The sequence below is a fragment of the Theropithecus gelada genome, chromosome 8, assembly GCF_003255815.1.
Source record: "Theropithecus gelada isolate Dixy chromosome 8, Tgel_1.0, whole genome shotgun sequence".
Classification (NCBI taxonomy): domain Eukaryota; kingdom Metazoa; phylum Chordata; class Mammalia; order Primates; family Cercopithecidae; genus Theropithecus; species Theropithecus gelada.
The window spans coordinates 82,963,176-82,987,968 of NC_037676.1; the positions used below are offsets into that span (position 1 = coordinate 82,963,176).

At 40.1% G+C, this 24,793-nt stretch overlaps 1 protein-coding gene and 1 non-coding gene across 3 annotated transcripts in view; both read right to left on the bottom strand.

Annotated features, from left to right (window-relative positions):
- The window catches only part of ZNF704 (zinc finger protein 704), a 248,392-nt gene that overhangs the window by 113,511 nt on the left and 110,088 nt on the right, over window positions 1-24,793 (bottom strand). The gene's annotated exons all lie outside the window — the stretch shown is intronic.
- Window positions 1,080-1,213, bottom strand: LOC112630875. Its single transcript, XR_003121003.1, has one exon. It is a non-coding gene; the product is annotated as a U11 spliceosomal RNA (small nuclear RNA).

Below are 24,793 nucleotides of genomic sequence, written 5' to 3' on the forward strand. Positions count from 1 at the left end.
CTTGAAGGGAGAAACTGACCAACAGTAGGAGGCAGCTATCTGATGCTAGGCCCAAACCAATGTATTAGCAACATCACTTTTTAAAACACTGTGTAAAATCCATATTTTAGACTAGTGGAAATGGTAGGGGAATGGGCATTGCTGTAGCAAACAGCAAGAGTGAAAGCAACTTATTCTTGGGTGGAAAGAACCCAAGGAAGATAGTAGGAAAAAGTTCTGGAAACAGAAAGACAGACTGGTGAGGGGAACTTGGCTTAAGAGTCAGGAAAGACACCAAAATTTGGAAGGAAGTTAAGAAAGGAGGAAGGGAGAGAAGAAGGAAGTTGACTAGTTCTGAGACATCTTCTCCAGCTTCTAGGCTGCCTCTGAAAGACATGGTCAGGCCCTTTTTTCTGGGGAGTAGGAGAAATGCAGAAATTCCATTCAAACATTGGTTCATTTAACAAATTATTTATTTAGCAACTAATGGTTCCAATCACGTTTCCTGGTGCTGGGGATTCAGCAGTGAAGACGCAGAAACTCGTTTAAAGCAATTTGATATCTATGGTCATCTACTAATGAGTGAGGTGTGATGTGAGTTCAGCCCCTGTGCCCACAACTGAATGGCCCCATCTACTTCCTAACAACTATATAATTTTAACTACCTGCAAATGACCAACAGCCTTCACCTCCCTAGTAGATTAGGAGCCCTTTATTTACTCTTTTATTCGTAGAGATGGGGTCTCACTATGTTCACCAGGCTGGTCTTGAATTCCTGGCCTCAAGAGATAGTCCTGCCTCAGCCTCCCAAAGTGTTGGGATTACAGGTGTGAGCCCCTGCACCTGGCCCCACTTTTTGTCTTTTACAGTGATTTTTACTGTATCTTTTCTGTACTTATATACACAGGATGCTTGCTGTTGTGTTATGGTCACCTACACCATTTAAACCAATAAGATAGCATGCAGTTGCACAGTGTGGAGACAGTATATATCATACCACATAGCCCTGAGGTGGGGCAGGATCTACTACATAGGTTTAGTGTGTGGAATCGTCCAATATAACATGACCAGAGCTGCAACCTCTGATTTAGACAAGGAGTAAGGGTGCTGGGACCAATGATCACCCGCTGCCCACCTACCAAAAAGTTATGCTTCCAAAATCTCTTGATGTTTATTCTGCATGAAGAGAAATCGAGTTGTCCTATGTGTGCCACTCAAGACAGAAGCCCTTTTTTCCCTTTATTCACACGTTTAATGCATAGAGAAAAACCCAGTGCTTGGCCCATAGTAAACATTTAACAAACACTCAATTAGCATTTGGTAAATCACTTCCAAGGAAAAGGGTCCCTGTGGAGAGCAGCAGGACATTGGCCTGTGACTTTACCTAAGGTGTCAGTAACTGAACCAGGGGTGGACCCTCCTTCCCTCTTTACCAGAGGTGACTTATCAGGCCGAACTCAACCAGCCTGGACGGTTCCAGGTGCGTGAATCTTCCCTCACCTGCACTGTATAAGGTGTTTGCCTTCTCACAGAATCACCTTAACATTAACTTGAACTTAGTCCTGCACCCTGGAAGCTTCTAGTTAACTATTCTTTAGGCTAATCGAGAACTCCTCCTGGATGGGCAAATGGTATCAGGCCAGGAGTTCAGGATATTCCTGCCTGCACAGCCAAGGTATGGTCTCACAGTCCTCATACATCCCCCAAGGCAGCTGCAACATGGAACAGGGTTGGCACCACAGGCAATGACTGTCAACTTGTGTGCAATTGGAGGCCAGGGATGATTTCTCACTCTGACTCAGAGGGGTGGGATCTCCTCAAACTCTAATTCTACGCTACCCAATAAAAACACAACGTAAGCCACATACGTAATTCTGAATTTCCTGGTAGCTACACTAAAAAAAAAAAAAAGAGAGAGAGAAATTAATTTTAATAACATATCTTATTTAGTATAACATACGCAAAATATTTCAATGTGAAATCAATATTAAAAATTGACAAGATAATTTATATCCTTTTCCTCATACAACTCTTCAAAATCCAGCATGTATTTTAAACTTTTCTTTTTTTTTTCTTTTTTTGAGAAGTTGTTTTGCTCTTGTTGCCCAGGCTGGAGTGCAATGGCGTGATCTCGGCTTACTGCACTCTCTGCCTCCTGGGTTCAAGCAATTCTCCTGCCTCAGCCTCCCAAGTAGCTGGGATTACAGGAGCACACCACCACACCTGGCTAATTTTGTGTTTTTAGTAGAGACGGGGTTTCACCATGTTGGCCAGGCTGGTCTTGAACGCCTGACCTCAGGTGATCCACCCGCCTCGGCCTCCCAAAGTGCTGGGATTACAGGTGTGAGCCACTGCACCCGGCCTTATTTTAAATTTTTAGCACATCCCAGTTCCGACTAGCATCATCTCAGATGGTCAAAAGCCATGTGCGGCTACTATCCTGGACGGCACAGCGCTGAGGAGTTCAGGAATCTCTGAAGACATCTTGGGGTGACTGTTCCTAAACAAATCTTTTCGACTAAAAATCAGTTTAGGAAAAATAAAAATATTTACGAATGAATCACTCTAATAATTCTTGTGTGGGAAAATGTTTATTCCCGCAACGTAGATAACCTGTTTTAACAAAACAATGTTAATGGGAAAAGTTTTGCTTTTTTTTAACCACTCAAATCTTAGTATCTGAACATATTTATTACAGAAGAGGCAAGGCGGAGGAAGTCTTTAAACTGTCAGCTTGAAATCACATAAATAATCACACTGTAAAGCTAGGTGGGCAGCAAACTACTTCTCACTGCTAGGGTGCCCTTCCCTGACCAAAGAATGACTCCCTGGGCCAGTGTGCTGGTTCTTTCCTGGTCTTTGTTTACAGTGACAACACAAGAGCCCTATAAGGAAGAGAGGAAGAGAAATAGATTGGATCTTGGTTTCTAACCTGTGGGTCTGAAGTTTCTGTCAGTCTGCTTGGACACTAACAACAGTCTCCTGACTGAACAATGTTTAATTTTCAGTCAAAACTATTTACCAAATGCTAATATGAGGCAAGCACTGTTTCAGGTGCTGCAATTTACCCACCTCATATTTGAATTATTTTCCAAATATACGTGGAAGGTATTATAATGAGTAAAATAAAAATTCATACATAAGCATTAATTTCCAGCAGCTGTTTCTCCTTTGCATTTTCCCAATCAGTGGAATCTAAAAGTACATACATGTAAAGATTCCCGAAATTGCTTGATGCTAAAGTGTGATCTTTCAGCACCAAAAATCACTATTTTGCTCTCCTTCAAGTGGTGTGAGTGGCATGACTTGAAGTCAGCCGGGATTCTTTTTTTGTTTTGTTCTTGTCACCCAGGCTGGAGTGCAGTGGTGCAGTCTTGGCTCACTGCAACCTCCGCCTCCTGGGTTCAAGTGATTCTCAGCCTCCCAAGTAGTTGGGATTACAGGTGCTCACCACCACACCCGGCTAATTTTTGTAATTTTTAAAGTAGAGACAGGGTTTCACCAGTTGGCCAGGCTGGTCTCGAACTCCTGACCTCAGGTGATCCACCCACCTCTGTCTCCAAAAGTACTGGGATTACAGGCGTGAGCCACCGTTCCCAGCCCCAGCCAGGATTCTGAGATGAGATCTACCCATTGCTTGTTATTGAGTTAACAGTCTCTTGTTAAGAAGCACTGCGTTTCAGAACCAACTATAGGCTGAGTTTAATTATTCAATGCTAATACATTCAACACAGATGATTTCATTATATAAATGCACTGGCTACTTTGCAGTATTTCCTTAGGCATAATAAGCTTTTACCATAAAAGCCAAACCAACATTAATCTGCAAAGCTGTCATTTTATATCCACTGCCAAGGAAAAAAGATAAAAAAAAAAAAAGAAAAGATAAAGTAAACCTTTATCAAGGAACTGGACCAATACAATGATCAAACCAGCTCTCTCCATCCCTTTGGGGCAATCTGATCTACAAGCTGAGGTTTCAAAGTATATTTTATTTAATTGCTGAGGGCAAGAGAACAGTAGGAGGTTTTGAGTCAAGCTCTTTATAATGCTAGACTGCTCTGCTTTGGGGGTAAACTTAAAAAAAAAATCTCTTTTTTTTTTTTGAGATGGAGTTTTGCTCTTGTTGCCCAGGCTGGAGTACAATGGTGCAATCTCGGCTCACCGCAACCTCCACCTCCCGGGTTCAAGTGATTCTCTGGCATCAGCCTCCCTAGTGGATGGGATTACAGGCCTGCGTCCTGACGCCTGGCTAATTCTGTATTTTTAGTAGAGGCGGGGTTTCTCCATGTTGGTCAGGCTGGTCTCAAACTCCCGACCTCAGGTGATCTGCCCACCTTGGCCTCCCAAAGTGCTGGGAATACAGACCTGAGCCACTGTGTCTGGCCAAAAAAAAAAAAAAAAATCTTTTAAAGTTAGCATTTTCAAGCCAGTCTAATAATCCCACCAGTTCCATTTCCTTTCAGTTGCAGTAGGAAAGAGCAAAATGCTGCCCTGGTGAAAAAGTAAAAAGTATTCACGTTTCAAAGCTGGCTGGTAGACAGTAGCCAGCCAACTCCTCCTGTATTTCCAAGCAAACACAAGGCAAAGCAACGTGTTTTTTTTTTTATACCTTTTACAAACAATCTGTGTTTAAACAAGGCATACACAATGCTTTCTTCCCAGTCTCTAAAAGCTGGCCACTGTTACGTGTTTAATTATACTCCTAAATCCTAAAGAATAAAACAGCCAGTTAGGTAGTGACTGTTTGATCTGCACGTCTTGGCTGGAGATGACAGTGCAAAGCAAATCTGCCCAGGCTCCTGTTTCTAAACTCCTCCAGCCAGGAGGGCCTGAGGCTTGTGGTGCAGCAAAGCCAAACTCTTCCTTCCCACTGGAGGAGGGCAAGGAGTATACAGCACACACCAGTTGCATTCATGAGGAAACAATCTTCCTGCCCACCAGCACTATATTTAGAGCCATCTCTTGGCAATGCAAACTTATATTTCTGGGCCTTCTGCCACTTGGACCAAAGGAAAAAAAAAGGGGGGGGGGGGGGCAAGAAAAACTGGTTTGGCTCCAGTGCTGAGCCCAAACAACAAAAGTTAAATGTGGCCTTCCCCATTGATGCATTTCTGTGTCAAACATCCCTCCTTCTTCAAAAGCAGTGAACACTGGATGTGGCTCTAAAGAATGGAATGCTTTTTTCCCCTTCCAATTCTAATGAATAAAACGTGTCCTACTCTTTAAGGGGACATTTTATAAAGAAGGAAGTAATGAAGCAAAGTTATCTGAAAAGGACAGAATGTTTTAAAAATGTTTAAAGTAATATCATCCATGCTGGGGCTGTCAGCTTCCCCAAACATGTAGTAACCCCTGAGAAAAGTTAAAGCCCAAAGTCAGCTACAGAGTTGATGGAAAAAATACGCAGTGCTAAATAGCCAGGCCTCTCCGATCCTCAAAGGCAGACCCCATGAGAGATGCTCTCTAGCATTTGCTGTTTTGCTACATGAACATCTAGCGTCTGGGAATTTCAGGGCTCTTCACTTCCAGGAGAAGTGATGCAGGCAGAGACCTTAGTGTGTACACCCTGAGCAAGCAGCTGCCAGTCTTACTTACTTGGCTTCGAACTGTGGAGTGCCACTGTCTATCAGAAATGAGCAAAACAAACGTCTCTCCTGTCTACTCCCAAACCTAAAGGGTCTTTCCTGACTTTCTTCTTCCTGTTTTTTCTTTTCCTTACGATTGTATTTTCTGAACTAATTTTAACATTTCTTTCAGTTTAATATCTTGTCATGGTGCTGAGTGCTCAGTAATGTAGAATACTAACAGGACAGCCAGTATCTCCCACAAATGCAACACCAAGCAGGACAGCCATTTAGTGGTTTGGGTAAGTATTTCCTCTGCACTGGTATGTGCAGTCACCTCTAACTAGTTCAACAAATATAGAAAAGGAAAGAACAAAAATATCTGCAGCTTTGCAGCCATTTTCCCATGCTAAAATTATAACAGAAAATTAAAACAAGTATTAAATTTCTTTTGAAAACCCTCCACAAAATTTCTTAAAATTACGAAATGATATGTATGTATGCAAATTAACTCCACTTGATATGAAATATGAACACTTCTGAAAGCCCCAGAATAGTTCCATATAATACCTATTCTGGTTTGGGATTTCATAAATGGATAAATGCAAAAAGAAACTGACTTGCTGCCAAACAAAAAACCATTCTCATTGTTCAGGTCTTAAAGACTGTTCACAAGGCCTCCTCCTTCGAGGCCTAGGGTAGACTGTAAGCCCTGTTCCCCTGCAGTTAGGCATGACCCCATGATCTGCTTGGGTCAATGGAACGTGAGCAGAAGTGACAAGTGTTGCTTCTCTAACGTTGGTGCTCAGTTCTCTGTGTTCTCTTCCTCGCTACCTTTACCTGAATCCTGGATGGACATGAAGCATAAGCCAGAAATATATTAAAGACTTTGCTGTTTAAGTCTACTGAGATTTGGGGCTGCTTGTCACCATGGCAGACCTAGCCTAATCTGACCAATATAGTAAATTAGCAAAAAATTAACAACAATTAACAGAAGATAATAGGGTAAAAGTTCATCACAGGTCTAGCACCAAGGAGGCACTCAATTGTGTCACTCCTTCCATAGTGTCCCTTCCCACCATGGCTTAACATTTGCATCCACTCGACTTCCAGGATATATCCAGGATCTATTGAAATCCAAAGCAAATAAAACACTTAAAAAAAAAAAAAAGAAAGAAAGAAAGAAAAGAAATAACAGGGCTGGGCACAGTAGCTCACACCTGTAATCTGAGCACTTTGGGAGGCCAAGGCGGGCAGATCACAAGGTCAGGAGTTCAAGACCACCCTGGCCAACATGGTGAAACCCTGTCTCTACTAAATTAGCCAGCCGTGGTGGTAGGTGCTTGTAATCCCAGCTACTCGGGAGGCTGAGGCAGGAAAATTGCTTGAGCCTGGGAGGTGGAGGCAGCAGTGAGCCGAGATCATGCCACTGCACTCCAGCCTGGGTGACTGAGTGAGACTCTACCTCAAAAACAAACAAACAAACAAACAACCCAAAAAACAGAACAGAATGGGTTCAGCTGAGGAAAACAGACATGACTACTGAGAAACAGTGATTCCCAGTGTCTCTAAATCTCAGGTTCTCAATACTGCTCATCCAGGTTCAATCTGAACTATTCGAAGTACTGAGTTCTAGGTAGAATCCAGGCATCTGTAGTGCTTCCCTGCCTCCCCTGGTGATTTCAGCGTGCAGCCAGGCTTGAGAACCATGGCTTCACATGACTGGGCTTTACCATTTTCCAAAACTCAGTCCCAGGACACTGAATATTTTAGGAAAGAAATGCACAAACAACAGTACCCCCAAACAGCAGTTCATGTTATAGCAAAATGTAGCTGAAGGCCAGCCACAGCGGCTCACATCTGTAATTATAGCACTTTGGGAGGCCAAGGAGGGAGGATCACTTGAACTCAGAAGTTCAATACCAGCCCTGCACAACACATCAAGACCCCATCTCTAAAAAAAAAAAATCAGTAAATCCGCTGAGTATGCTGGTGCACATCTGTAGTCCCATCTACTTGAGAGGCTGAGAAGGGAGGATGGCTTTAGCCTGGGACAGCAAGGCTGCAGTGAGAAGTGATCACACCACTGCACTCCAGCCTGCATAACAGAGGGAGACTTCGTCTCAAAAAATATATATATATCTATATATATAGCTCTCCATAGTATCATCAGAGCCCCTCAAAGAACACATGTTGCTGCACCAGAAACCCAAGTCTTTTGGATCTCAAGAGAGAAATATCCAAGAGCACTGTATCTCACTCCAAGAACCACCAAAGTTTCCTGGCACCCAGATCTGTGAACACGTAAGTTTCCATTACAATGGAAACAATGATGATATTGTTATTTACTACTCATTCATTGCTGATTATGTACCAGGGATATTATTATTTAAAAGGTACAATTTAATCTTATCTTTACGTCAACCCCAAGAGGAGGTATTATTATCATTTCCATTTTACAGACTAGCCAATTGAGACTATAAGCTTAAGCGACCCACTGTGTTTATGTGTTTGAAAATGAAGAGGTTCATATACTGCCCCATAATATGGCATAAAACTGAGGAACAGGTCGTTTGGAACAATTTCTCTATATGCACTTCCAGTTGTCACAATACCTATTTTTCAGAAACTCACTTGGTTTAACAACCTAAAGAACATGTCTTATTAATGGCAGACCACAAACCATAATTTTGACGAATATGTACTGAATAAAAAAATGATTATTATTTGAATTTTGATAAAGTCTGGCATCATTATATGTAATTCACTCTTTGCCTGAGGTTAAACCGTGTTCATGCATTCACCAAGCGATGATTTAAGAACCTTCTGAGTGCTAGTTACTGCAGAAAAAATGGCAAGCAGGACACACAGTCACTGCCCTTTGCAAGCTTACAGTTCAGCTAGGCACACAGGCAATTAGGCAGCAAGAATAGTGTGCAAAGGGGCAAGTATTATGAAGTCTCTCATGGTGGCCAAGGACACTCATGAGTGGCCAGTTGTCCTTCCATATACAGTCATGTACCATGGTGATCTTGTAAGATTATAATAGAGCTGAAAAATTCCTATTGGCTAGTACTTACCATACTGTACTTTTTACTGTCATTTCAGAATACAGTCCTTCTACTTATGTAAAAACAAAAGTTAACCATGAAACAGCCTCAGGCAGGTCCTTTAGAGGTTTTCAGAAGAAGGCACTGCTATCATAGGAGATGACAACTCCATGTATGGTATTGCCCCTGAACACCTTCCAGTAGAAGAAGATGTGGAGGTGGAAGACAATGATATTGATAATCCTGCCTGTACAGGCCCAGACTAATGTGTGTATTTATGTCTTAGTTTTCAGCAAAAAGGTATAAAATGTGAAAAATTAAAAAATTTTAAAATAGAAGCTTATAGACTAAGGATGTAAAGAAAATATTTTTGTATAGCTATATAATGTATTTGTGGTTTAAGCTAAGTGTTATTAAAAGAGTCAAAAAGTTAAAAAAAAACCTTAAAGGTTTATAAACTAAGAAAGTTACAGTAAGCTAAGGTTACTATATTACTGAAGAAAGAAAATTTTAAAAAATAAATTTGGTGTAGCCTAAGTGTACAGTGTTTATAGAGTCTCCAGTAGTGTACAATAAGGTTCTAGCCCTTCACTTCACTCACCACTCACTCACTGACTCACCCAACACAGCCCCCAGTCCTGCAAGCTCCACTCATGGTAAATGCCCTATACAGGTATACCATTTTTAATCCTTTATATTATATTTTTTACTGTACCTTTTTAATGTTTAGATTTAGATACACAAATACTATTGTGTTACAATTACCTACAGTATTCAGTACAATAACTTGCTGTACAAGTTTGTAGCCTGGGAGTAACAGGCTAGACCATATAGCCTAGCTGTATAGTAGGCTATACCATCAAGGTTTGTGTTAAGTATTCTATGATGTTTGCACAATGACAAAATTGCCTAATGACGCATTTCTCAGAATGCGTATCCCCATAGTTAAGTGACACATGACTGTAATTGAAGTGCACTGGGCTTTGTTTCTTATACCTATGGCCAATTTAACAGATACACTCATGGTCCAGACTTTGGCCTCCTATGGTGGTATATTATAGCTGTGCCTTTGGAGCAATTTGTATCAATATCACATTGCTTCAAATACATCTTCATTGTCATCAGAAGTATTTCCAGTCTCAGATATAAAGGGTTTCCTTCAGTTCACAGTGGAGCAATGGCTCAGCTAGTCACCAAATTATCAGTTATCACAGGAACAGACAAGTGGAGCAGAGGGGCATTAAAAGCTGGCTCTCGACCTGTTGAATTGCTGAGCATAATTTGGGCCTTTATTCTACCTTCGCTCAAGAGCTTGATGAAGTGTGGGAAGCACACCTTCCACACAAAGGCCTTTGTCAAGTGTCACACTTATTAAGCATTTTGCACAGAACTACAGGTCATTATACATCATCTGGTCTGTGACAGCCATTTTGTTAGTATCTCCCTCCTTCTTTGAAAAAAACCAACAATGGTTTTGTAGATCTGTTCTATAACTCAGTTTCAAATATTAGAAAAGAAAGCAAAATATAATGACTCATTTTAAGAGTTTGCAAGAAGAGGACCATAATTGCTAATAATAAAATAGCTAATACTTATTAGGCTCTTACTATATGAAAGGTACGTATACTAAGTGTCTTACGTGTACTATCTCATTTAAATTTATCAAAACCACAAAAGGTAGGCATCCTTACATTTCATCAATTCTAAAGCATACATTTTTTTCATATTTTAATATGTTTGAAATCAGGGTACATTTTATAATCAAGTTATATCACAGTTTAATTGGCAGCATTATTTTTCTTTATGAATTACACAGAAAATAATGCTGTATCTTAAAATACATAGTGCCTTAGATGTAATAAAATATGGTAGTACTATCCCCATTTTATAGAGAAACTGAGCCTTAGAGAATTTGAGTAACTTGCCAAAGGTTATATAGCAAGTAAGTGGCAAAGGAAGCAAGTGATCCCAGGTTTTTCTGACTCCAAAGTTCATGCTCTGAACTGGTACACTATACTGCTTCCCACCACGGAGAAACACTAGATTTAAAAAACATTCATCTATTCAGCACTTAGTATCTATTATGAATGAGTCACATAGAATGAATGCAAGGAGTAGAAACACAAGCACAACAGCTTTTAATGTGACTGATTAGGGACTGTGGGCACCTGAGCAGTTAACTAGACTGTTCAGCTTTGTAGACTTTCGATGGACCCTAGAGTCACATTATATTTAAGCATGGGCTTTTTTTTTTTTCCCCCAGGGTCTTTTTTTCCCCCACTAGCAAAATATCTCATGCCTACATACAAGCTTTGGACTGGGTGAGTAATATTTAAATCAACATTTTGGTGTGGCAGACTTTAAGATACCCCCCCAATGATCTCACCTCCTACTGTTCACACCCTTTTTAATACCCTCTTTACTAGTGTGGCAGGACCTATGACTTGTTTGTAACCAAGAGAATATGGCAAAGGTGACGATGTGTCACCTTCATAATTGGGCTACATAGACTGGGTTTCCATCTTGCTGGCTTTGATGAAGTAAATTGTTATGGTGGGGAGGCCCACATAACAAAAGACTGAGGAGAGGCCTAACTCTAGTCAATAGTAGCTAGGAATTAAGGCCCTCAGACCAACAACCCAAAAGGAAATGGATCCTGCCAACAACCACGTAAGGGAGCTTGGGAGAGGATCCCTCCCCAGTTGAGCTTCCAGATGATACTCCAGCCCTGGCTGACACTGTATTTTATTTCTGAGACAGGATCTTGCTCTGTTTCCCAGACAGGAGTGCGGTGGTCTGATCATGGCTTACTGCAGCCTCAACCTCCTGGTTTCCATCAATCCTCCCATCTTAGCCTCCCAAGTAGCTGACCACAGATGTACACCACCACACCCAGCTAATTAAAAAAACACATTTTGTAGAGATGGGGGTCTTACTATGTTATTTAGGCTGTCTTGAACGCCTGGCTTCAAGTGATCCTCTTGCCTCAGCCTCCCAAAGTGCTGAGATTACAGGCATGAACCATTGCGCCCAGCCCTGGCTGACACTTTAAATTTAGGTTCATGAGAAAGACCCTGATGAGCAGTTGATCCAGCTAAGCTGTGCCCCGATTCCTGACCCACAGAAACTACGAGAGAATAAGTCTGCATGGTTTAAAGCTGCTAAATTTGTGGAAATTTGTTATCCAGTAATAAATAATACACTTGTTACTATGGTTTGAATGTACAGGGGTGCCCAAGATTCACAGATTGGAACCTAAGATCCAGTGTGGTATTTTGATTAATGAGGCTGAATTCTCATGGATGGGATAAGCACCTGAATTAGTCTGTTTTTGCATTGCTATAAAGAAATACCTGGCCGGGCACGGTGGCTCACGCCTGTAATCCCAACACTTTGGGAGGCTGAGGTGGGCGGATCACGAGGTCAAGAGATCGAGACCATCCTGGCCAACATGGTGAAACCTCATCTCTACTAAAAACACAAAAATTAGCTGGGCGTGGTGGCACATGCCCGTAGTCCTAGCTACTCAGGAGGCTGAGGCAGGAGAATCGCTTGAACCCAGGAGGCAGAGGTTGCAGTGAGCCAAGATCATGCCACTGCACTGCAGCCTGGTGACAGAGCGAGACTGTCTCAAAAAAAAAAACCCCAAAAACAAAAAACAAAACCTGAGTCTGAGTAATTTATAAAGAAAAGAGGTTTCATTTATAAAGAAAAGAGTCATAGGTCTTGCAGGCTGTACAGGAAACATGATGCTGGCATCTGCTTGGTTTCTGCAGAGGGAACTTACAATCATGGCAGAAGGTGAAGCGGGAGGAGGCATGTCACATGGCCAGAGCAGAAGCAAGACAGCGAGCACGGAACTGCTGCACACTTTCAAATCACCAGATCTCACAAGAACTCACTCACTATCATGAGGACAGCACCAACGGGGATGGTGCTAAACTATTCACAAGAAATCCACCCCCATGATCCAATCACCTCCCACCAGGCCTCACCTTCCAACACTGGGGATTACAATTCAACATAGATTTGGATGGAGACACAGATCCAAACTGTACCAGTACCCTTATAAGAGGGCTGCAAGGAATTACCCTCTTGCCCTTCCACTCTTCCACTACATGAGGACACAGCAAGAAGGTGCTATTATGGAAGCAGAGAGCAGCTTCACCAGATACCAAATGCCGACACCTTGATCTTGGACTTCTCAGCCTCCAGAACTGTGAGAAATAAGTTTCTGTTCTTACAACTTACCCCAGTCTCAGCTATTTTGTTATAGCAGCAGGAAAGAACTAGCACAATTGGTTAAAAGGTAAATTTCTTTGTGTCACAGACATTTGTGGTGCTCTCAAATAACTGGTACGTAAAGTCTAACTACAAATTTAACCTTTTGGGGGTTTGGGCCATAATCCTGAAAGATACAGTCCTAAACACTATAATCCTGAACACTAAAATCCCAAAAAATCATAATCCCTAACGTCTAAAATCCTGGAAATCACAATCCTGAGAGATCAAAATCTTGAAAATATAATTCTGAAAAAATAACTTAATAAAAATTCCTTGAGATGTTTATTTACATTTTTAAAAAAGAGATTTGAGAAACATCTAAAAACGTGACAGAATACGTTGTAGGCCACTTTACACAATAACATAGGTAGGAATTAATATACAGATATTGGTAAGCATAAACACTCAGGTATACTAACAATGGTCACATAGGTGTAAAAGTTATGAGAAGACAAACCATATTTATAAATAGGTCAAAAAGCAAAATGTGTAAACAAAGTCACTATGGTTGGTAATTGTATGCACCCAGCTTTGTAACTGTGGCATCTGGAATACCTTGATAGATAACCTAAGCCTTTTGATGAGATCTGTTAAAAACTTCAGTGGGTCAGCAACATATATGCAGTTGCCCAAAGAACCAAGATCTAAAGAAATTTTATCTTTAACAAATGCAGGTGTACAAAAGGACATCTTCCTTTACTGAGGAAGTTTCAATATTTCTTCATATGTGCACAATGCTTACACCCAACGTTGTGATAATGCACTTTTGTGAAGTCAAATTGGCAAAAAAAAAAAAAAAATGCATAAAATGAATTAGATGTCTCTAAAAATCTTGACACAATTTATACCTCCAGTATTGGACATGATGTGAAAATGAAATACATCGCATAGTAAATTGATGCTATGTGTGAAGGGGCAGAAGTCATACATGATTGAATAATTTGGCAGGTGTATTACTTTATTTTCATACTGTTATAAAGAAATATCTGAGACTAGGTAATTTATACAGGAAAGAGGTTTAATTAACTCACAGTTCCACATGACCGGGGAGGCCTCTGCAAACTTACAATCGTGGTGGAAGGTGAAGGGGAAGTAAGGACCTTCTTCACATGGTGGCAGAAGACTGAAGTGCAAGCAGGGGAAATGCCAGACGCTTATAAAATCATCAGATCTCATGAGAACCCACTCACTGTCACGAGAAGACCATGGGGGAAACTGGCCCCATTATCTAATCACCTCCCTCCCTTGACATGTGGGGTCCCTACCTAAACATGGGGATTATAATTCAAGATGAGATTTGAGTGGGGACACAGCCAAACCATATTATTCTGCCCTGGTCCCTCCCAAATCTCCTGTCCTTTATACATTTCCAAACCAATCATGCCTTCCCAACAGTCCTCCAAAGTCTTAACTCATTCAAGCATTAACTCAATGTCCAAGTCCAAATTCTCATCTAAGACAAGGCAAGTCCTTTCCACCTATCAGCCTATAAAATCAAAAGCAAGTTAGTTCCTTGCAAGGTACAATGAGGGTACAGATTGGATAAATGAAATGCTCCCATTCCAAATGGGAGAAGCTGGCCAAAACAAAGGGGCTACAGGCCCCATGTAAGTCCAAAATCCAGTGGGGCAGTTATTAAATCTTAAAGCTCCTAAAGAACCTCTTTTGACTCCATGTCTTACATCTAGCACATGCTAATACAAGAGGTGGGTTGCCATGGTTTTAGACAGCTCTGCTTTGCAGGGTACAACCTTCCTCCTGGTTGCTTTCATGGGCTGGCGTGGAGTGTCTGCAGCTTCTCTAGGTGTACGGTGCCAGCTGTTGGTGGATCTACCATTCTGGGGTCTGGAGGACAGTGGCTCTCTTCTCACAGCTCCACTTGGCAGTGTCCCAGTGGGGACTCTGGTGGGGGCTCCAACCCCACATTTCCCTTCCACATTGCCCCAGCAGAGGTTCTCCATGAGGGTCCCGCCCCTGCAGCAAGCATTTCCATACATTCCGTACATCCAGGTGTTTTCATACATTCTCCGAAATCTAGGCAGAGGTTCTCAAACCTCAATTCTTGACTTCTGTGCACCTGCAGGCTCAACACCACATGGAAGCTGCCAAGGCTTGGGCCTTGCACCCTCTGAAACCATGGACTGTGCTGTATCTTGGACCTTTTTAGCCATAACTAGAGCAACTGGGACACAGGGCACCAGGTGCCTAGGCTGCACACAGCAACGGGGGGCCCTGGACCTGGCTCAGAAAACCATTTTCCCTCCTAGGCCTCTGGGCCTGTGATGGGAGGGGCTCCCGTGAAGGTCTCTGACATGTCCTGGAGACATTTTCCCCATTTCATAGCTATTAACGTTGGGCTCCTCATTACCTATGTAAATTTCTACAGCAGGCTTGAATTTCTCCCCAGAAAATAGGTTTTTATTTTCTATCACATTGTCAGGCTGCAAATTTTCCAAACTTTTATGATCTGTCACCTCTTGAATGCTTTGCTGCTCAGAAATTTCTTCCACCAGATACCCTAAATCATCTCTCTCAAGTTCAAAGTTACACAGATCTCTAGGGCAGGGGCAAAATGCTGCCAGCATATTTGCTAAAGCTTAGCAAGAGTGACCTTTGCTCCATTTCCTAGTAAGTTCCTCATCTCCATCTGAGATCACCTCAGCCTGGACTTCATTGTCCACATCAGTATCAGCATTTTGGTCAAAACCATTCAACAAATCTCTAGGAAGGGCCGAACTTTCCCACATCTTCCTGTCTTCTTCTGAGCCCTCCAAACTGTTCCAACCTCTGCCCATTACCCAGTTCCAAAGTTGCTTCTACATTTTTGGGTATCTTTATAGCAGTACCTCACTCTCTGTGGCACCAATTTACTGTATTGGTAAATACACTGCTATAAAGAAATAGCAGTTTTCACACCATTATAAAGAAATAACAGACTGGGTAATTTATAAAGGAAAGACTCACAGTTACACATGGCTGAGGAGGTCTCAGGAAACTTACAATCATGGCGGAAGATGAAGGGGAAGCAAGGACTTTCTTTGCATGATGGCAAGAAAGAGAAGTGCCAGCAGGGGAAATCCCAGATGCTTATACAACCATCAGATCTCATGAGAACTCACTATCACAAGAAAACATGGGGGAAACGGCCCCATCATCCAATCACGTCCCTCCCTCAACACATGGGGATTACAATTTGAGATGAGATTTGGATGGGGACAGAGAACTAAACCTTATTATAGCAGGGGAGATTTTTTGTGTTTTTCAGTTGTGTTTTTACTTCTTCCATGATTTCAAAACTCACTGCATTTACATCTGGAGAGTGGTTGTGGTCTGCAAATTTTCTATGTATATGCTGTCCAGCTGAAAGTCTGGTCATTGCTTGGCCATTGTAATTAAGTGATTTTCTGCTTTTGCAGTACCAATAATAATTAGCTTTTAAACTTTTATCTTTCACCATTAAGGGAGCCTCGTATACTTATCACTGACTTTTTTTCAAGAGAATAATTTCATATATCTCTTACATTGTGTTATAAGAAACACAGTAAGAAGGAATGATATTCAGCTTCTCCAATACCAAATCTGTAGCAGTCAGGGTTCTCCAGGGAGACGGAACCAACTGCATATGCATATGAGAAGATATGTATTAGGGGAATTGGTCCATAGGATTATGGTGGTTGAGAAGTCCCATGACAGGCTGTCTGCAAACTGGAGACTCTTGGGATGCGGGTAGCCTGGTTCAGTCCAAGTCCAAAGGTCTCAGAACCAGGGAAGCTAATGGTGTAACTCTCAGTTTTAAGTCAAAATCCTCAGGCCCCAGGGGGCCACTGGTGAAAGCCCTGGAGTCCAAAGTTTGGTGAGCCTAAAGTTCTGGTGTCCATGGCAACACGAGAAAAGTCGGCCCCAGCTCTCAAAGAGAGAGGCCTTCTGTATTTGTTCTCTCCAGGCCCCCAACCAATTGGATGGTGCCTGCCAGTATTGAGGGCAGATCCTCCCCACCTGGTCCACTCCGACTCACTCGCACTAATCTCCTCTGCAAACATCCTCACATACATACCCCAAATTATGTTTTAACAGGTTTCCATGTATTCCTTAATCTAGCAAATTGATACCTAAAATTAAGTTCACAAGTCCACTCCTTGTCAACTTGGCACCTAAACCCACATCCTTAAGCCATAATTTCCAAATAAAGGTAGTAACAAGGTAATAGTTCAGCCTAACATGAGGTAACCAACATGATGTAACTATCCTGCATATAACCAAAAACTCACTATTTTCTTCCCCAGAATTTGGATGTCAGGATTTTAACATTTGGGATTTTAATCTCTTGCAATTGTGATTTTTGGGATGTTTAGATGTTAGGGATTTTACAGTTTAGGGATTTTGACCTTTCGGGATTTTGACATTCAAAATTATGGCATTTGGGATTGTGTCTTTTGAGATTATGAGCGGCACCTATCTCTTTGTTAGATCATAAAAATAATAGATCAGAATTATGATCAACACCGATCTCTTGGCTAGATTATAAAAATAATAGCTACCATTTATCGAGCATCCATTAAAAGCCAGGTAAATTCCAGCATGTATTAATGCAACTATGGCCACATCTACCAGCAATAATTCATTAGTGTAGTTACTACCTATATAAGAAACAGTAAGTGATGATTTCATTTAGCAATTAAAAAAAAAGTTTAGTGAACTTTACTATTTCCTTGTCCAATTACTACTCCTTCTCTTATTGTGGTAAATATACTCTTTCCTTCTAGAATATGCTACTTCTTCTATTAATAATACCAGTTATATTATTCTAGGGGGTCGTTATCTTATTTAACCTGCTTCCCTGTTCACAGTAACTGATCCAAGGGTAGCCACCTCATCCAAACTCGGCCAATGGGCACCCTTCTCCAATATATTTTTTTTAATGTGGGGCAGGAGAGAGTAATGAAAATTCCTTGAGTTCCAAAGCAGTAAGGGTCAAACATGAACTCTCAATGGCCAGGTTCCCTGCTATATGCAGGAAGTCATTCTTCAGATGGGAAAAATGATATGAACACCCGAAAGGGGCAGTCTGGTTCCTTCCAGTCATTTCTGCTATTTCCTGGTGTCAAGCTGCACCCCTGCCCTTTCTTGGGGTCACAGAAGCCTTACTATAAACTCCCTTTGGGATCCAAGCAAGCATAATTTAGCTTCAGTTATCTCCAATTAAAAGATACTTTAGTTAATACAATTTCCTAAACTATGTTACTGATATTTTGAAACGTGGATCCTTTATATTGTTTAGAAACAATTTTTCTATTACTAATTCATTACTATCACACTTAGCTGACTTCTGTATCACAGAATATTAAAGTTAGAGGGACATTACAATTATCTAGTCTGACTCTTACTTTTTTTTTTTTTTTTTTGAGACTGCGTCTCACTCTGTGACACAGGCTGGAGTGCAGTGGCACAATCTCAGCTCATTGCAATCTCTGCTTCCTGGGTTCAAGCGATTCTCCTGCCTCAGCCTCTGGAGTAGCTGGGATTACAGACATGAGCCACCATGCCCGGCTAATTTTTGTATTTTTAGTAGAGAGGCGGTTTCAACACATTGGCCAGGCTCATCTTGAACTCCAGTCCTCAGGTGATCCGTCCGCCTCAGCCTCCCAAAGTGCTGGGATTATAGGTGTGAGCCACGACATCCGGCCTGACTCCTACTTTTAAATAAGGAAACCACACCATACAGAGGTTAAGCTACTTTCCATAATGAAAGTCCATGCCAGAATTTCCTAAACTTTGACCTTTTATACCCATTCCAGTGAGTGCTATCATCTAACATTACGCTGAGGTCCCAGGAATTTATGGAGGCTTAAAGAATTTGACCTTTGTTTTAAAGATGCCTCACAAATCTGTCATCTTTCAAAGACTTGTAATTAACTTAGTTAGTTAATAAATATCTTATAATAACAGTTTATTTGATTTCACCCATTAAAGTGTTCATTGTTCATTCTCAATTCTAAGGACACCAAGAAACACATGGCCACCAGTGTTAAAATTATGTAAAATAAAAGGACCTCTATGTTCACTCCTCTATGCTCTGGTTTAGTTTAACTGCTTCACTTCTAGACTGCATAACAGTTGCTAAACAAATAAGAATAATTCAAAATTTACTATATAATCAATAACACTGCCTCACTTTTCTACTTAAATTTTAATCATAAAATAATGCATATTGAAGAAAATATAGAAACAGAAAAGCAGAAAGAAAACATTCACTCACGCTTAATGTCTGAAATAGGTATAAGCAATAACCCTGAACTATATAATGCTTTGGCTAGTTTTTGTAAACTTATCGATACTGAGCAGCTACAATCCAATACTCCAAAGAGGCAGCGGTTAATATGTTAATCAATACCCCAGGTGTTCTCGTATAAGCACCTTTACAAAGAAATTCACTTCCCTCTACTCAGCCTTCTTGCTGCTATTAAAATTACCTTCTCCTTGAAACCCTCTATAACTAAGGTCATCAACCCACTTTTCCCAGAGGTTCCTTTGCTTGCAGTATACATTTTAAGAATATCTGGGTCTACCAGTCACCTTGAGTTTTAGAAGAAACTAAACAGGCTTCCCTGAGGTTTTCTTGGACAGTTTAGCTCAATTGAAATCTCTATAGCAACCTAAAGGCATAGATGTCTGGAATAAATAAACCATGCCAAAGCAAGCAGAGATTGTGGCCCAAGGGCATGCATGTTGCAACACAAGCTTTTGAGTGTAGATTATACTGCAGCTGCAAGATAGTGTGAGGAGAAAATACTATCTATGAGATAGTTTTTGGAAACATCCAACAAGATTGAAAACAAGCAGGAATAAGTGTGATTAATCAGATGTCAGAAATGATTCTTTAATACTAAGAAACAAGCCTACAGTACAAAATTGACTCTTTTTTTTTTTCCTTTCAGACTCCTTAACAAATAAAGCTTTATATGATATGTCCTTGTAAGTACATCTCCCATAAGCCAATCAACCTGAAGAAGAAATTAAGAGGCTAAACTGGAAAAAATCAGCCTGCTTCCAAACCATGAGTTGGACACTGGCAAGTTAATGTAATTCATGCCCTTCTTAGCACTCCAAATGAACACAAAAAGGTTTGTATTCAATAATAGTAAGGCATATTCTTTATAATTTTCTTTCAGAGGTGAAGGCCATGGGTTTGCTTTGAGACAACTACTGATTCTCAATGGATCTCTCACACTTTTAATGAGAAGGGATTAGGCAGTAACTCGAAGCCCAGATTTTCTTTGTGATTTTAACACAAGGTTGGCATCAGGAAATAAACGCGGTTAACATCGCATGCTATCTAACTCAGCTCCATCCAGTGGTGTGCTGGAGTCAGCTTATACTAGCTCGTGAAGGGCAATGGATACATCTCTTTCCAACCCCATGTTTAGACATGTCATTTTAGTAGCCTGAAATTGGCCCTAAAGGAGTATTTACACCAGAGAAATCAGCAAATGATATAAATGAGCACTTCTTTTTTTCTTCTGGAGAGCTAGTTGTCAAATATTTACCAGACCACCACTGGTTTCATCCATTCATCCAGCCATCTAACATGTATTTACTGAAATCTAACGTATGCCAGCTAAGACCTTGCGGTAAGCCCTAAGAATATACAACCTACACAGTCTGTGCCATAAAACAGCATACATTTTAGTTTCCTAAAATGTGTGGACCAACAAACATACTGGTATATGATTTTCTTTCCCAGCTGAGTTAGATGGTTCATGATGATGTTCAAATCTTTAGAGATTCTAAAGAACTCTATTAGCTAATGCAGTGGAGCCTAGGAAAACTGCACTAGTTCTTGCTGGAAAGAATTAAGACTTACTGCTGAAACTTCTGATTTGGTGATTCTGCAGAGGCCCACTTACTCAGCAATTATTAAATTAAACTTTTTATTTTGAGATAATTGTAGATTCACAGTAAGTTGTAAGAAAATAATACAGAGAATTCCCATGTATAATTCACCCAGTTTCTCCCAATGGTAACTGTATTAGTCTGTTTTTACACTGCTGATAAAAGACTAAAGACATACCTGAGACTGGGCAATTTACAAAAGAAAGAGGTTTATTGGACTTACAGTTCCACGTGTTCTTGAATGCTTTGCTGCTTAGAAATTTCTTCCCCCAGATACCCTAAATCATCTCTCTCAAATTCAAAGTTCCAGGAATCTCTAGGGCAGGGGCAAAATGCCACCAGTCTCTTTGTTAAAACATAACAAGAGTCACCTTTGCTCCAGTTCCCAACAAGATCCTCATCTCCATCTGAGACCACCTCAGCCTGGACCTTGTTGTTCATATCGCTATCAGCATTTTTGTCAAAGTCATTCAACAAGTGCCTAGAAAGTTCCAAACTTTCCCACATTTTTCTGTCTTCTTCCAAGCCTTCCAAACTGTTCCAACCTCTGCCTGTTACCCAGTTCCAAAGCTGCTTCTATATTTTCGGGTATCTTTTCAGCAGTGCCCCACTCTACTGGTACCAATTTACTGTATTAGCCCATTTTCATGCTGCTAAGACATACCTAAGACTGGGCAATTTACAAAGGAAAGAGGTTTATTGGATTTACAGTTCCACGTGGCTGGGGAGGCCTCATAATCATGGCAGAAGGTGAAAGGCACACCTCACATGGTGGCAGACAGGAGAAGAGAACTTGTGTAGGGAAACTCCCCCTTATAAAACCATCGGATCTCATGAGACATATTCACCATCATGAGAACAACACAGGAAAGACCTGCCCCCATGATTCAATTACCTCCCACTGGGTCCCTCCCACAACACATGGGAATTCAAGATGAGATTTCAGTGGGGACACAGCCAAACCATATCAGTAACCTCTTGTAAAACCACTGTCCACTATTAAAACCAGGATAGTGGTATTAATATAGTTAAGAGAGAACACTTCTATTACAAGGATTCCTCATGATGTCCTATTACAGCCAAATCGACTTACCTTCTGTCTCTATCCCTTCTTCACTCTTGGTAACCACTAATCTGTTCTCCATCTTGATAGTTTTAATAGATGTGTAGTGATAGCCCATTGTGGTTTTTATTTGTATTTCCCTAATGGCTAATGATGTTGAACATCTTTTTGTGTGCTAACTGCTTTTTTCTGTGCTTATTTGCTATATGTCCTCCTTAGTGAACTGTCTGTTCATGTTGTTTGCCCATTTTCTAGAGGATTGCTTTTCACTGTTGAGTTCTGAGAAACTTTATATATTCTAGATACTAGTCTTTTGTTAGGTATGTGTTTTGCAAATATTTTTTCCCACGCTGCAGTTTGTCTTTATATCCTTAAGAGAGTTTTTGTGGAGTAAAAGTTTTTAATTTTGATAGAGTGCAATTTACAGTTTTTCCTTTTAGGGACTGTGGTTTTAGTGTCAATTCTAAGACTTTTTCGCCGAGCCCTGAAGTCTAAAGATTTTCTCATATTGTTTCTTTTAATTTTACGGTCGCACATTTTATATTTAAGTTCATGATCCATTTCAAGTTAATTTTTGTATAAAGTATGAGACTTAGATCAGGGTTTTGTTTCATTTTTGTTGTTGTTGTTTGTTTGTTTTCCTATGGATATCCAATTACTTCTCTACCATTTGTTGTGAAAGATAACCTTTCTTGCACTGAGTTTCTTTTACACTTTTGTCAAAAACCAGTTAGGCTCATTTGTGTGTCTGTTTCTGAATTCTTTATTCTGTTGCATTCATCTATGTGTCTATCTCTCCACAAATAGCACACAGTCTGGATTACTGTAGCTATATAAGTCTTGAAATTTATTCCTCCTACTTTATTCTTTTTCAAAATTGTTTTAACTATTTTACTTTGACTTTCCATGTAAATTTTTGAATAATCTTCTCTATATCTGTAAAATATCTTGCTAGAAATTTGATAGGAATTGCATTAAACCTGTATATATTTTTGTGAGAATTGACTATTATTATGTTGAGACTTGCAATCCATAAACATGGTATGTCTCTCCATTTATTTAGATCTTTGATTTCTTTCATCAGTTTTGCAGTTTTTAGCATATAAGTCCCGTACATGTTTTATTAGATTTACAATTAAGTATGTATTTTTTTCCTTTGAGAAATTTTAAATGATACTGTATATTAAATTCCAGTGGTCATGTGTTCATTGCTAATATATAGAAATACAACTGATTTTTGTGTTTATTTTGTATCCTTTGGCCTTGTTTAACTCTCTTATTAGTTCTAGGAGTCTTTTTAAAAAATAAATTCCTTGGAATATTCTACATAAACAATTATTTTATCTATAAATAGGGACAGTTTTGGTTTTTTTCCTTTCCAGCCTGTATGTCTTTAGCTCATTTTCTTAACTTATTGCACTGGCTAAAACTTCCAGCAATATGTTGAATGACAGTATTGACGCCAGACATCTTTGCCTCATTTCCAATCATATAGGAAAAGTGTTCAGCTTTCCCCCATGAAGTATATTATTATTTGCCCTTTATCAGGTTTAGGAAGTTCCTTCTATTCCTATTTTTCTCAGCATTTTATCATGAATGCGTGTTGAATTTTGTCAAGTGCTTTTCTGCAGTGATTGATATGATTATGTGATGTTTCTTCTTTAGCCTATTAATGTGGTGACGAATAGGCTAAAGATTGACTGATTTCCAGTCAATCCAGTGATTTTTTGCTACAATGATTGATCTTCAAATACTGAGTCAGCCTGGAATAAACTCTACTTGTCATGTAGTACCATTAATTTTATATATTGCTGAATTCTATTTGCCGATACATTAAGAATTTTTGAATCTGTAGCCATAAGGGGTATTTCTCTGTATTCTTATTTTTTTTTGTACTGTCATTGGTTTTGGTATTACGGTAATACTAGCTTCATAAAATGAATTGGGAACTGTTCTCTTGTTTTTTATTTTTTTGGAAGAGATGTGTAGAATTGCTTTGTTGATTTATTAATCTTTTCAAAGAATGAAATTGTATTAGATTGTTCTTGCACTGCTATAAAGAAATACCTGAGACTGGGTAATTTATAAAGAAAAGGGGTTTAATTGGCTCACGGTTCTGCAGGCTTACAGGAAGCATTGCTGGGGAGGTCTCAGGAAACTTACAATCATGGTGAAAGGGGAAGGGGAAGCAGGCACATCTTACATGGACAAAGCAGGAAGAAGAGAGTGAGAGAGGGGAGGTGCTACACACTTTTAAACAATCAGATCTTGTGAGAACTCTATCCCGAGACAACACTCGGGGGACGGTGCTAAACCATCAGAAACCACCCCCATGATCCAATCACTTCCGACAATGCCCCACCTTCAACGTTGGGGAATACAAATCAGCATGTGATTTGGGTGGGGACACAGAGCCAAACCCTGTCAGGGATCTTTGTTTCATTAATTTTCTCCACTGTTTTTCTGTTTTCAATTTCATTTATGCTCTTTATTATGTCTTTCCTTTGTTTGCTTTGTGTTTATTTTACTTTTCTTTTATTGTATTTATTTTACTTTGAGTTCTCGAGGTTAAAGCTTTGATTATTGATTTGAGACTTTTGGTCCTTTCTAATACATGTGTCAGCACTCCATTAGCTGTGTCCTACAAATTTTGATATGCTATATTTTCATTTTCATTTAGTATAATGCATTTTAAGATTTCTCCTAAGAGTTCCTCTTTGATTCATGGATTATATAGAGGTGTGTTATTTAACAATTTTGAGACTCCTACTTTTATTTATGTACAGTGTTTTTGAGTGCATCCCTTTGTATAGCTTTCTTTAGTGGTCTCTTTAGATATTACATTATATGGACATAACTTGTCACAGTCTACTGGTGTCGTCACTTTACTAGTTCAAGTGGAATACAGAAATCTTATCTCCTTTTACTCTCCCATTTTTAATTGTTTTAAATATTTCCTC